The sequence below is a fragment of the Xiphophorus hellerii genome, chromosome 13, assembly GCF_003331165.1.
Source record: "Xiphophorus hellerii strain 12219 chromosome 13, Xiphophorus_hellerii-4.1, whole genome shotgun sequence".
Lineage (NCBI taxonomy): Eukaryota > Metazoa > Chordata > Actinopteri > Cyprinodontiformes > Poeciliidae > Xiphophorus > Xiphophorus hellerii.
The window spans coordinates 17,718,340-17,730,089 of NC_045684.1; the positions used below are offsets into that span (position 1 = coordinate 17,718,340).

Below are 11,750 nucleotides of genomic sequence, written 5' to 3' on the forward strand. Positions count from 1 at the left end.
GTTTACCTTTTGTGTAAATGCAGCGTGATACTGAGGTCAGTTTCTCCAAGCCACTCTACAAAATTGGAAACCCAATCACCCATACATAACTTGGTAAGTCAGGAAATGGTGCAAGGAAAGTAGCTACTCAGCTACTACTCACGTAAATGTACCCACATCTACATTCAGTTTACAAATTAAAAAAGCTTAAAGCATCGGGAAATCTGACAAGTCTTGAAGAGGAACATCGTTACCTTAATGAAACTGAAATTTAACGTCATATAGACATAGTCTGATGTTTGGAAACTCCAAGTGCCAAGGGATCAAAATATTACAGTATTTGCAGTTGTGGGAGTTATACAGCTGCACAAATTTGTGTAACTGGTGCAAGCCTGTTGATAATTAGTAAATTTTATTTTTAGAGCGGTATCTGTAATTATGGAGTGCTGAACAAAAAAAGTGTGATGGATTTAAGAATTCTTTTTTTCTGACACATTTATTATTATCAACAAAATATTATTAATACAACAAAATATTACATTATCTTAAGTCCATATTGCCCAAATTGCCAAAGCAATTTGGGCAATATCCTCTCCCGACTGAGAGGGATACTACGAAAAGGCCTTTCTGTCCCTTACAATCACAAATGTAAACATGAAAAATCTAAGTCAATTGGGACTTAAACTGAAACTATGCTTTAGTCAGACAAGGTCAAGTTTGAGATCTCTTTGGCAACATACAATCCAGTTAGATCTTGACTTAAGGTATAAATGTGGGAAAAGATCTTTTGGCCACTGTTAAGTATAATATGCTGTGAGCCTGTTTTGCTTCAAATTGCACTGGGAAACTTTCAGAATGCTATCATGAACTAATATAAATACCAGGAGATTTTATATATATACACATGCTGTTATTTGCCAGAAAAGTGAAAGCTAAAGATGCACCAATCAATCAGCTAAAAGTTGGAATAGGTTCATTTTTCCAATACCTTCAGAGAAGGTATTGGCCAGAAAAGGCCTGATTGTTGTATTTCTTCTAATACTGGGTCATCACTCGGTCAGGATAATGATCAAGATGGAAATGATTCACCAGATAAAGTATTTATATCTTTCAATCTCCAACAGAAAACCTGTGTGGTGAGACAAGGGGAAGAGAACATAAAAGAGGGCCCAGAACTCTGGCTATGCAGTGATTTACATGAATATTACCAGAGGCAAAATGTAGAGCAGAACATGACAACATTACCTTTGAGATGTCTTCTCACCCACCTTTGTCTGCTCGGCTGTCTAGCGCCGTCCCATTGCACCTTTAGTACCTACACGCTGTTTTAATTAACTTCATACCACAGGGAGCAATTATGCAAGGCAACATTCATCCAATTTGGAACTGCAAATGAGTCAACCTTCAAGCTACAGAACGACAGGCGCTTCAATCCGTTCAGGACAAGAAGATACCGCAAGACTGCAAAGATTTATCATTTAACACACGATTTTAATTGCTGCAGAAAAAGACTTTGGGAAGTTTCCCGTTTCTGTTATTTAATGGTGCGATTCTAAGCTTTTAGGTGGGGAAAAAAGAAAGGAGGCGGGGGGTGGTTCACGAAGATGGACAGATAGCAAGTGGGGCATAAATGAAGGAGAAAACAATTTACATACCTCCACTTCCCCTGGGGAGTGACAACTGAGAAGGAGAAAGTGGATGAAGGGATTGGGGGAGGAGGAGAAGGAGTGCTGTGCAATAGCAAAGGAGAGGGAGGCACCAAAGATGGAGGGAGAAAAATTTTAAAACTGATGGAAACCGTGCACTCAAAGGAGAATAAGCTAATGAGAGAACGATAACAACCTGCAAAGACAGGGAATGTGATGAGAACTGGAAGAAATTGGCAAGACTGCACTTCGGAAGGTGGTGAGAGGATGCCAAACAGTGAGTCATGAGTCAGATAGATACACAATAAAATCTAATGTGTTACTACTCATTAGCTGCAAGTGCTTAAGGAGTAAAGCAAACAATCACTCCCCAAAAACACATCCAAGCCACTCAGTTTCTGTCCATAATTCAGATTGTCTGGAATAGACCTGAACATCTAAAACAAGGAGAACAAAGCACTCAATTTGAGGTTTTTTTTATGTCTGTTTGGCTTTTAATTCATGATGCAAGTCAAGGATGTTGTGTTTTGCCTAGCTCTTTAAATCTCAGGCAGTTCATTCCGGTTGTTGGAAGTGTAACACCGCGTAGAGGTAAAAAAATATTTATTTAGGAAAGCCAGCTAACAAGAAAATGAGCTTCGCTGAGGCTAATAAAACTGCTTTTTGCATGGGTGTGCATTCTTTTTGACATACAAGTCCCTCAGGTGGCTGTTAAACTGAAATGTGATGCTTCTGGCACGCTGAATCATGCAAAGCTAGACAGCTAAACTGTATATTCCTGTTCAGTAGAAAAGTGAGCTAAAACTAGCAAACTTTAATACACAGTCCCTTAAAAAAGTATTTATGCTCTTTGAAACTTTCCCACATTTCATAAAAAAACTAATATTAGTACATTTTACAGGGAATTTTATGTGACACATCCACATAATTAAGTTGAAGGAAAATGATGTATGATATTCAATATCTTCTACATGTGAAAATATCCATTTTTAAAAAAAATTAGTGTGCATTTGTTATCAGCCCCCTTTGTTCCAATATATTTTAATAAAATGAAATAAAATGGTAAATCTCAAAAAGTTGCAGAGAGTACACAGGACGCATGTGGAAGGAGGTGATCTGGTGAGATGACACCAAAGTTAAAGTGTTATGCAGAACACTAATGCTAAAGCCATGATATCTACTGTGAAACATGGTGGTGGCAGCACCATGCTGTGGATAGTAAAGCTGGTCAGAGTTGATTTTTGGAAAGATATTTTGTCCCTCGAATTATAAAGCTGTTAAAAGACACTAAGCCAAGAAACTTGCTATGCATAAATTGCAGGAAAAGATGATTCTCCAAGGTATTCAGCGTGGCTGAATAAAAATGCACACCACACAAAAAGACAAAACAACAAAAGTGATACTCTCAACAAAACAGAAAACTGAAATATCTAAAGTGCTACAAGAATACACACGAGAAATAAAAACAAAGTTTACAAAGGTTTGTTTCCTGAAATGTTTAAATACTTAATGAGGTATTACAGTGTTTTCAGTTTCAACGCCATCAGCTCTTTGCTGAGGCGAGCCTTCCTCTTCAAACTCTGCATGTGCTCCTCTGTAAACGGAGCGTTTTCTGCACCATTTGCATTTCTCTGATGTAATAAAGAGCTGTGAAGAATCTCAAAGACAATTATGTGGCCAAAGTAAAACCTGTCAGTAAGGCAGGAAGAGTGCTTAATTGAGCACATCTGTAAGATAAGGTTTATTTTACGACTCGGTGAACTCTTAATGTCTGCCATGAGTATAATGTAATAGAAGCACAGAGGCGGTAACACGGTAACGTTGTGGGAACCTTTGGTTTTTGACCTTTAAGCTCCAGAGACTTCTCGATCTTCTGCCCAACTCAGTTTAACCAGCCGAGTTTTATGAGTCGGGGAAAATAAGCCCAAACTAGCCAGAATCAAGCACCTTTCTCTAAAATAGTAAGCCAGTCTCTAAACAACAATTTTATGATATTCCAAATTCCGCACTGGACTTTCTGATATGAGTCAAAACAAGAGGCCGTGAAGACTAACCATTTTATTTTATATGAATCAACTAACACGCAATGATGACAAATAAGTCGTCGTCGTAACGTTCAAAACTGAATGTTTATCATGTCAAAAAATCTAAATCTAATACTACTTTGATTGAATATAGTACATTTAAAATATCTTTAATGTTTAAAACAAAACATTTAAACTTCATATTAGTTTAAATGAAATGTCAGTTGTAATGCTGGGAAGCAAAGTCAGAACTCTTGGCAATAAGCCACCCTTAGACCCTCTCAGGCTAATACAGTTTGTGATGCTGTATCTCAACAGGCTCCCTCAGTAGTATACATAAGGAACGGCTTGAAAAGATGCGAGTTACAAGTTCATCATGCTACCTCGACAGAGAATTACAATCACGTATAACAAAAGGTTATCGAGCTTGGTGAAATGAGAACTACCCACACAACGCTGACCTTACAATTAATCTCCCCGTAGTTCACTCCTCAGGGTCACTGTTTAATCATTCAAGCATGTCCCTGATAGAAAGTCGCAGCAGCAATTCACACTTTAACCTGATGTACTAATTGAATGAAGGAGAGAGCAATAACTTTCTGTGATGAGATCCTCCACAGATTCAAGCCCATAAGAAACTAAGATGTGACTGCACACAGTCCTATAGTTTTCTTTGTAGTCCTTACATTTACTTGTGTTAGTCGGTAGACTGGTTTGATACAGAAAACATGCATGATGAGCTATCAAAGCAAGAGCCTCATTAGTGTCTAACATGACATACAAATAGACTATATCAGAAGTTGCTTACATAACTAAAAAGAAGAGAATGAAGTGTGAAGGGGAGAAATGGTGCGATTCCAGTTGTGATGGCTGATTATTTGTTTTAGCATGCTTATTTTTACCTTAATAGACAAATAAATAGATTTATGTCTCCTGAGATGGAATAGGATTAGCTAGTCGGGTACATGTAGCTTCTGTTTAGTGCAGAAAACCCTTCAATTAGCATAAAAACAAAGCAAATTAATCTAAAGTAAAGTTGTCTCTTGTCTGCAAACACACAAAGGAAAAAAAAAAAAAAGACACTGCTGCATTTCAATGGCACACAGACATTATGTACAAGACAACTCTCAAGAATGAGAGGTGATAATGCACTGGCAGAAAAAGTAAGCTTTTAAATAAACCAAGGAATCTTGTTTTAAATACAGCTGTTATAAGAAAATTATGTAGTGGGGCTTGGAGGCTCGATCTGCATTTGATGCCCAACAGAAGAATGAATTAGATTACATAGTCTCTATAAAAACGGGAAAGAAGGGAAACACATTTTTGTTCCCACTAGGAACTGTGCTCAAAGTCAGAACTAATGCTCCACAGCTTGAATGCATTATATTTTATGCATATGTCTGTAGCAAAGGGCAATATCTCCAGTTTTTCACAGCTGAGCCACCAGCTGATGACTCAGCACCAGATGAACTTGTATCACAGCAACATCGAGAGTATTAAAAGGAATGTCCTCAGCAACGACTACAGGAAGCTGCTGAACACACTCATTAAAGTCACTATCGATCAAAATTGTTCACAAAGTGCAATACTCATTTAGCACACCATAAACGACTCCATGAGCTATGAAGCAAAGACTCAAAGGGTTTAAATTCTTTTTTTGCCCTAACTTCCTGGAACAGCTGGCTGTGCTACAGTGCTATTGCTAGCTAACAAAAACAGAAACGGCACTAGGAGATCTCAGAGGTGGGGACTTGAGTCACCTGACTTGTGACTTGGTCTTTTACAACAATGACTTGGGACTTGAATCAGACTTGAACCTGTTTAATTGAAAAGACTTGATATTTTATCCAAAATCTGAAATTTAAAACAGATATTTACAAAGCGCACACCAGTAATTTATTTCACTCATTCCATATAAACAAACGCAGCCCATCTTTCTTTTTTCCATATTCTGCGAGTCACCCAGATTTAAAGAAAAAAAAAAATCAAAAGTATGCTCCCAAGAGTAATTTCTTTTTGGTACATAAACTACGGAGAACTCAACAAAAAACGAAGTGCAACACGCAAAACATGCAAGAAGAGAAACAAACGGAAATGGAACAACTTCCAACTTCCAACAGTTCAAACCTATCAAGACATAAATCAGACTATTTGTTTTTCCACCTTAGAACTTCTGATGATAATTAAAAAACAACATAATGGCACTACTTGGTTGAATTGCTATGTCCTGAAGCCACCATAGGAAGGAGCTACAATGAAAACAGCATGATTATTCCCAAACCTGGACCATCAAGAAATCATTCCTGTCTGACTACATGAAGTAGACTAAAGCATGAAGTAGGCTAAGATATCTAAAAAAAAAGAAGAATTACATCATCCAGGAGGTCAGAAAAAACCAAGAACGACATCTAAAGCTCCACTTGCTTTAACACTGGAGTGTTTTTACTATATAGTATCATTATGAACCCCAGATATGAAGGTGAATGTCTTAAGCTTGTCACCTTGTGTCCATTTTTAAGATGAATTTTAAGTATGATGAAGTCATTGGTTATAGCCTGCACATCAAACTGCCTAACAACATATAGTTGCAAAAGTCTCCGCCCCGTTCACATCATTTTTATCATTCCAACGTTTTGGAAGCTCATCGGAATCTTACCGGTACTGGAAACTCAATCCGTCAGAACCCATTTGGAGGGAATCAAAAGACCACTTCTTGTAAAAAAATTAGTGTCTCATCTCCCAGATGTGATTCTTAAAAAATAGTCAAACTTTTCCATGAACACATTCCTAAACCTTGTGGACAGCCTCCCAAGAAGGGATGGTGTTATAACTCTCAAGTGTGGACCATGTCATAGTAAACCTTACGGATTAGGAACGTTGTCATTAAATAGCTTTGCAATTATAGCTTACTCATACCAACAAGCTTTCACACCTAAAATCAATCAATGTTGGGAAATATATCCTCTTAAATAAACGCAATGAAAAAAAAAAATACTTTCAGTAAAAACAACAGGTCAAACCGGGGAAGCTTCCCTCATATCAGATTTAATACATGGGTTACAGAAGTCATCAACTAACATGCATATCGGTGATCGTGTTTCTTTGCCCCAGTAAAAACGCAATTACTTCTCAAAAGTTTCTGACAATTTAATCTGACGCATATAATAGGAAAGAAGACAAAGCCTTTGGAAACTTCTCACGCAGAGGTGTGAAGGAGACGAAAATGCGATGAACGCAACTGCAACGCACATGTGGATCGGTGTGATGTAAAAGAAAGCAGAGGGGCTTTTAATGCTCATCAGCTTTCCTCTTGGCCCACGGCGCGGCCAGCCTGAGGGGGCTGGAGTTAAAGACCGTCAATGAGGCATCTATAGGTGCTTGCACTTTCTGAATCCAGAACAACAAACGCGCACTTGTTCTGCAAACAAGCCCGAGGAGGGCAGCGGGAACATCAGCTTCCTCGCTGCGCATAACGTTCCTGCAAAACACGCAACTTCCACGTACGCTGCGCACTTGTTTCACAAAACCAGAACTAAGAGAAGCGCAGGGAGCCAATCCACCGCCACTTTAATTCATCCGCCGCGGCTGAAACGCGTTTGGGTCTGAAAGCTGCTGTGAATTAGAGCCACGGCTCTCCATACAGAACAACAGGCATGCGTGTCAATACAAAAACAGAAGGGGGGGAAAAACACGGCGCCCAAAAGCCGCTAAAGGCCACTTCACAAAGTAAGCGACATGCAGCGGGTGAAGGAGAAAGCCGCGGAGAGAGAGAGAGACAGAGGAAGAGAGGGAGATAGAGATCCGACAGGAAACACAGAAATATCCCGCTACAATGTAACCAACACACACGGGGGAGAAAAGACTCTGTGAGGCAAAACAGAACCAAAACATCGCGGTTCATCAACAATTAGCACACAACGCAAAGCAAGGTGAAGCTGAATGTAAGCCGCAAATATTTAAAAAAAAAACGGAAACGTGACTGAACAAACCTGTCGAGTCGAGGAGGACACTTCTTCCCCTACAGCGCTGGTGTCCGGAGTTTGTGTGTGTGCCGCTGCGACTCTGCGTGCGTGTGTCTGTGTGCCACTCTTTAGTGTTTCCTCCCACCCTGAAGAGATAGTGCTGATGTTTCCACTTCCTCCTTTCTTCTGCCGTCTGCCGGCTGCCTCTGTGCTGCCAGACACGCAGGACTCACAAAGGCTGCAGCGACACAAAACAAACACAAAAAGCCAGCTGGATCAGACGATTAAAAACAACAACAAAAAAAACCCACGTTTAACATATTATATTTATATTTTAAAAATGTTCATTAAAGGTTTTTGATGTGGAGTAAATGGGCAGTTGCCCAGGGGGGCATGAAAAAGGAGATGCACCAGAAATCAAAGATAAAAAACCCAAAACTGTCGGTTGTTCCTGGAACAAGTTTTCTATTGCTTTTATGCATATACAGGAAGATGGAATGGGGAACTGTTTTACATGGTATGTGCAGGACTGCACTGATTTGTGTCCCATCCCAGGAGTAAAATGGGTGTCATATAGGCATGAATTGACACTTCTTTTATTTGATCACCTTCACTTAATTATATGATATCATTGTTTTTGGTGCCAAAAAGGAAACAATAAAGATCAGTGCTCAACTACACTCAGTTGGGTTCAGAGACCATACAGAATACAAGAATGCTCTAAATGTTATCACATAAATTCTGCTGGTAAATCATTTTACTATCAACCTAAAAACCATTTTACCAGAATAAAGAGTTATTTACCTTGGGTACGGTACTATCTGCTTTTGGCATATTCACAGAGCTTTAGTCCAAAAGTCTTGAAATATCCTTTTAATCCTGCATGGTCACAGGTGGACCGGTGCTTATCTGTCAAGTCGCTCTCCATCCCAGGAAAACTCAAAAACTGCCATTACAAACAAGCATACATGCATAGATCAAATAATGCAAATTAACAACAAAAAAAAAGTTTATCCTAGGACATATGGAGATTACCTTCAATCTTCTAGTAAAACCCAAACAGTCGCAAGGCGATAGTGGAAAGGACAACTTCCCTTTAGCAATACGAAAGTCCAGCAGGCGATGGCTCCGTTGGTAGAGCATCGCACCTTGTGCAGATGCTGTAGTTCTTGACACGTTTGTCGTGGATTCAATTTCCAGTCTCGGGTCATTTGCTGCATGTCTTTCCTTCCTATTTCCTGCACATACTGTACATGAGAGGGTGTGAGGACAACAAGGTCCACAGACGAGCAATGATGCTATTAGCAAAGACTAGCCTTGCCATAAAAACTACAACAAGACAGACTATGAACAGTTTTTGTGAGCCTTTACAAAGCTTCCTTATACTTTGGGTAACATTAAACCAAAAAATATTGATAAATGTAATTAATTCTAAGCTACTTTTCACTAAATCAAAAGTTTCAGTTAGCATAAATTAACATGTATAGGTTTTCCATGCAAACAACACACCGTCCTGCCCACAACAAATGCTTCGGACTGCCTGAGGGGAAATAGGTCAACACATTATGGGTGGCATCTGAGTTTATTTTTCATTTTGACGGATCAAACAATGGCATAACTACGTCCACTCCTGCATGCGAGGAAAAGTAAACAGGGACAACGGCTTCAATAATTCATGATTATTGAGCGCTCTCTGGCCTGCCGTTTAGAGGGAGAGATTATGACCTTCTAATGTTACATTATGTTGGGAGCAACCCTGGTACAGCTCACTGAGGGACATGCACCTCTTTTTTTCGCAGTTTCATCAGAGGACAAACCCGAGGGCCTCTGTGTATCACAGGCAACAGCACTGCAGGGCCAGATGGGGCCACTTGCCCTTAATTTATTTATTTTTTTTGGTAATTACCTGCTGTTTGCTACATTGAACCCTTGGTCTGTGTGTGTTTGTGTATGTGTGTGTATGCGGGATAAAGAAGTGGTGTATCGCTGTAGACAGTAGGGGTGCTTATCATTGCTTTCACACAGCAGGAGCAGCAGGAGGGGGATTACACAGGAGCCCTGTTCCTCCTGCTAAATAATCTGAAGCGACACACCCAACAGAGAGCTCCCAGTCCCCTCTCTTGCTGTCTGGGCTCTGCTTTCTGAAAAGTACAGGATGCAAAAAGCTGAGCTTATTTCTGTGTCTGTGTCCTCAGCTAAGCTGTTCATTTGGCCGAGCACACTGGGCATCCAAAGAAGGAACAATCCAAAGATAAAGGGGGGAAATGTGCGTTCTCTAACACAGGTCAGCCATAAACAATTCAAAGAGAAGAATTAATTGCCTTACAAAGGAAAGGCATTTCTATACTTAAGTGAGTCATTGCAACCTGTTCTTTTTGTGACAATTTAAGAAACTAAATCTATGGTCTGACAAAGTTGTCCTTTTATCTACGATTTTAAAGAAGCAGATGAGTAGTTTTTAAGACGACCTATAAAGTTTGAAAGAGCCAGCTAATGCATTTGGCAAAGTGAAGACAAAGCTGTAAGAGTCACTATTGTTACCCATTTTAAATCTTTTATATCTCCTCCCCCAGCCTCCAATTTGAAAACAGTGCCTTACAAAAGTTATAATTTCCCTTTGAACATTTTTGTCATGTAACCACAGAGTTCAATATATTTTATTGGAGTTTTATGTGAGAAACGAGCACAATGTGGCCTATGATTGTGAAGTTGAAAGAAAAATAATAAATATCATTCAAAATCTGAAAAAAACAAAACAAAAAAAACAAACCTATTGTTCTGAGTCAATAGAAACACATTTTTCTGCAGTTACTTCTATCTATGAATCTTTCGGCATTTAGAGACTGACATTTGTGCCTGTTCTGTGTAAAACAACTCAAATAAAGTCAGATTGGATTGAGAGAGTGTCTGTGAAAATTCACTTCTTATGGATTCTTTATTAGATTCAGATCTGGGCTTTGATTGGAGCATTTATGTGCTACCTTGTGTTGATCTCCCAGATAAAACCCCAAATGAAATTACACTGAATTTTGTGGTTATATTGTAACAAAATACAAAAAATAGTAGCAAAGTCATGTATATTTTATTGCACATTTAGTTGAACTAGTTGAAATAAACTAGTCCAAAGAGAAATGCTTTAATGTTTGTGGGTTGCTATTTGCCCACTAGTCACCATAACATTCCTTTTTTCACCCTGCAAAGTTCCTCAGTTGCTTCAGCTTTTTGATGCTTTTCTTCTAAGACTGGAGAGTTGTGATGCTCTTGGCTGAGGCTGAGCATGCAGAAGGCTCTTCTATACCATCCTGCTCGCATTCTATTTGGAGCGAAACAATAAACCCCACCGTGCCAGCTCCATTACCAGAAAGACTCGCTCAAGCCACGACAGAGGCACCGCCAGGTTTAACAGATGAAGCAGGAGCTTTAGGGAGCGAGTTGTTCTTCTCCCCGTCATTTGTCTTATGAGTTCACATAAGGCAGTTAGAGAAGTTTTCCTGTTTCATTTTTAACTTTTTCCCCTTAATTTTGAGACTTATTTTGGATTAATATCATATGAGGACTCCTGGAATGTTCAGGTTACGTCTTCTATTCATTTCTGACTAGAAAAGATGAGCACATCTTTTCTAGTCGAAAAGATGTGCTGGGTTCTCTTCAATCCCTTGAAGAGAACCCAGAGTTTTATTTTAAAATTAAAGTAAAGTTTGATGAGCACATCTTTTCTAGCACTAAAGGTTTTCTCTTTTTAATTATGTAAAATCCTTTTTTTTTCTGGTATTGTCCGCAGTAACCTTTAAAAAGGTGATTTCTAGGACGAGTAATCAAATCTATGCTCAAAAGCAGAGCCCAAACTTGAGTGTGTGCTGTGCGTTTCAGCTCAAACACAAGCAGGACATTGAGTCTGACCTGCCTCTTGTCCAAAATGACAAACTGCTTTAATAAAACGATTCCACTGACCAAAGGCTCTGTATGTGGCGACACCTCCCTGTGAGCTGATCTCATCTGAGAGATTCATCGTCCTAAACTTGACCGTTTCACTGATGCTGATTTATCTCAGCATTTCAATGAAAGCACAAGAAAAGAATTTAAAAAAATAAAATAAAACAAGAAACAGAACAGCTGCCATAGAAGGTGCACGAGCAAAG

The 11,750-nt window shown here is 39.2% G+C and overlaps 1 protein-coding gene across 1 annotated transcript in view; it reads right to left on the reverse strand.

Moving 5' to 3' along the window:
• Positions 1 to 7,774, reverse strand: part of elmo1 (engulfment and cell motility 1 (ced-12 homolog, C. elegans)) — a 101,789-nt gene extending 94,015 nt beyond the window's left edge. The window contains exon 1 of the mRNA XM_032581865.1: positions 7,639 to 7,774. The gene's annotated coding sequence lies outside the window, so the exon portion shown is untranslated. The remainder of the gene's footprint in view (positions 1 to 7,638) is intronic.
• Between the last annotated feature and the right edge of the window lie 3,976 nt (positions 7,775 to 11,750).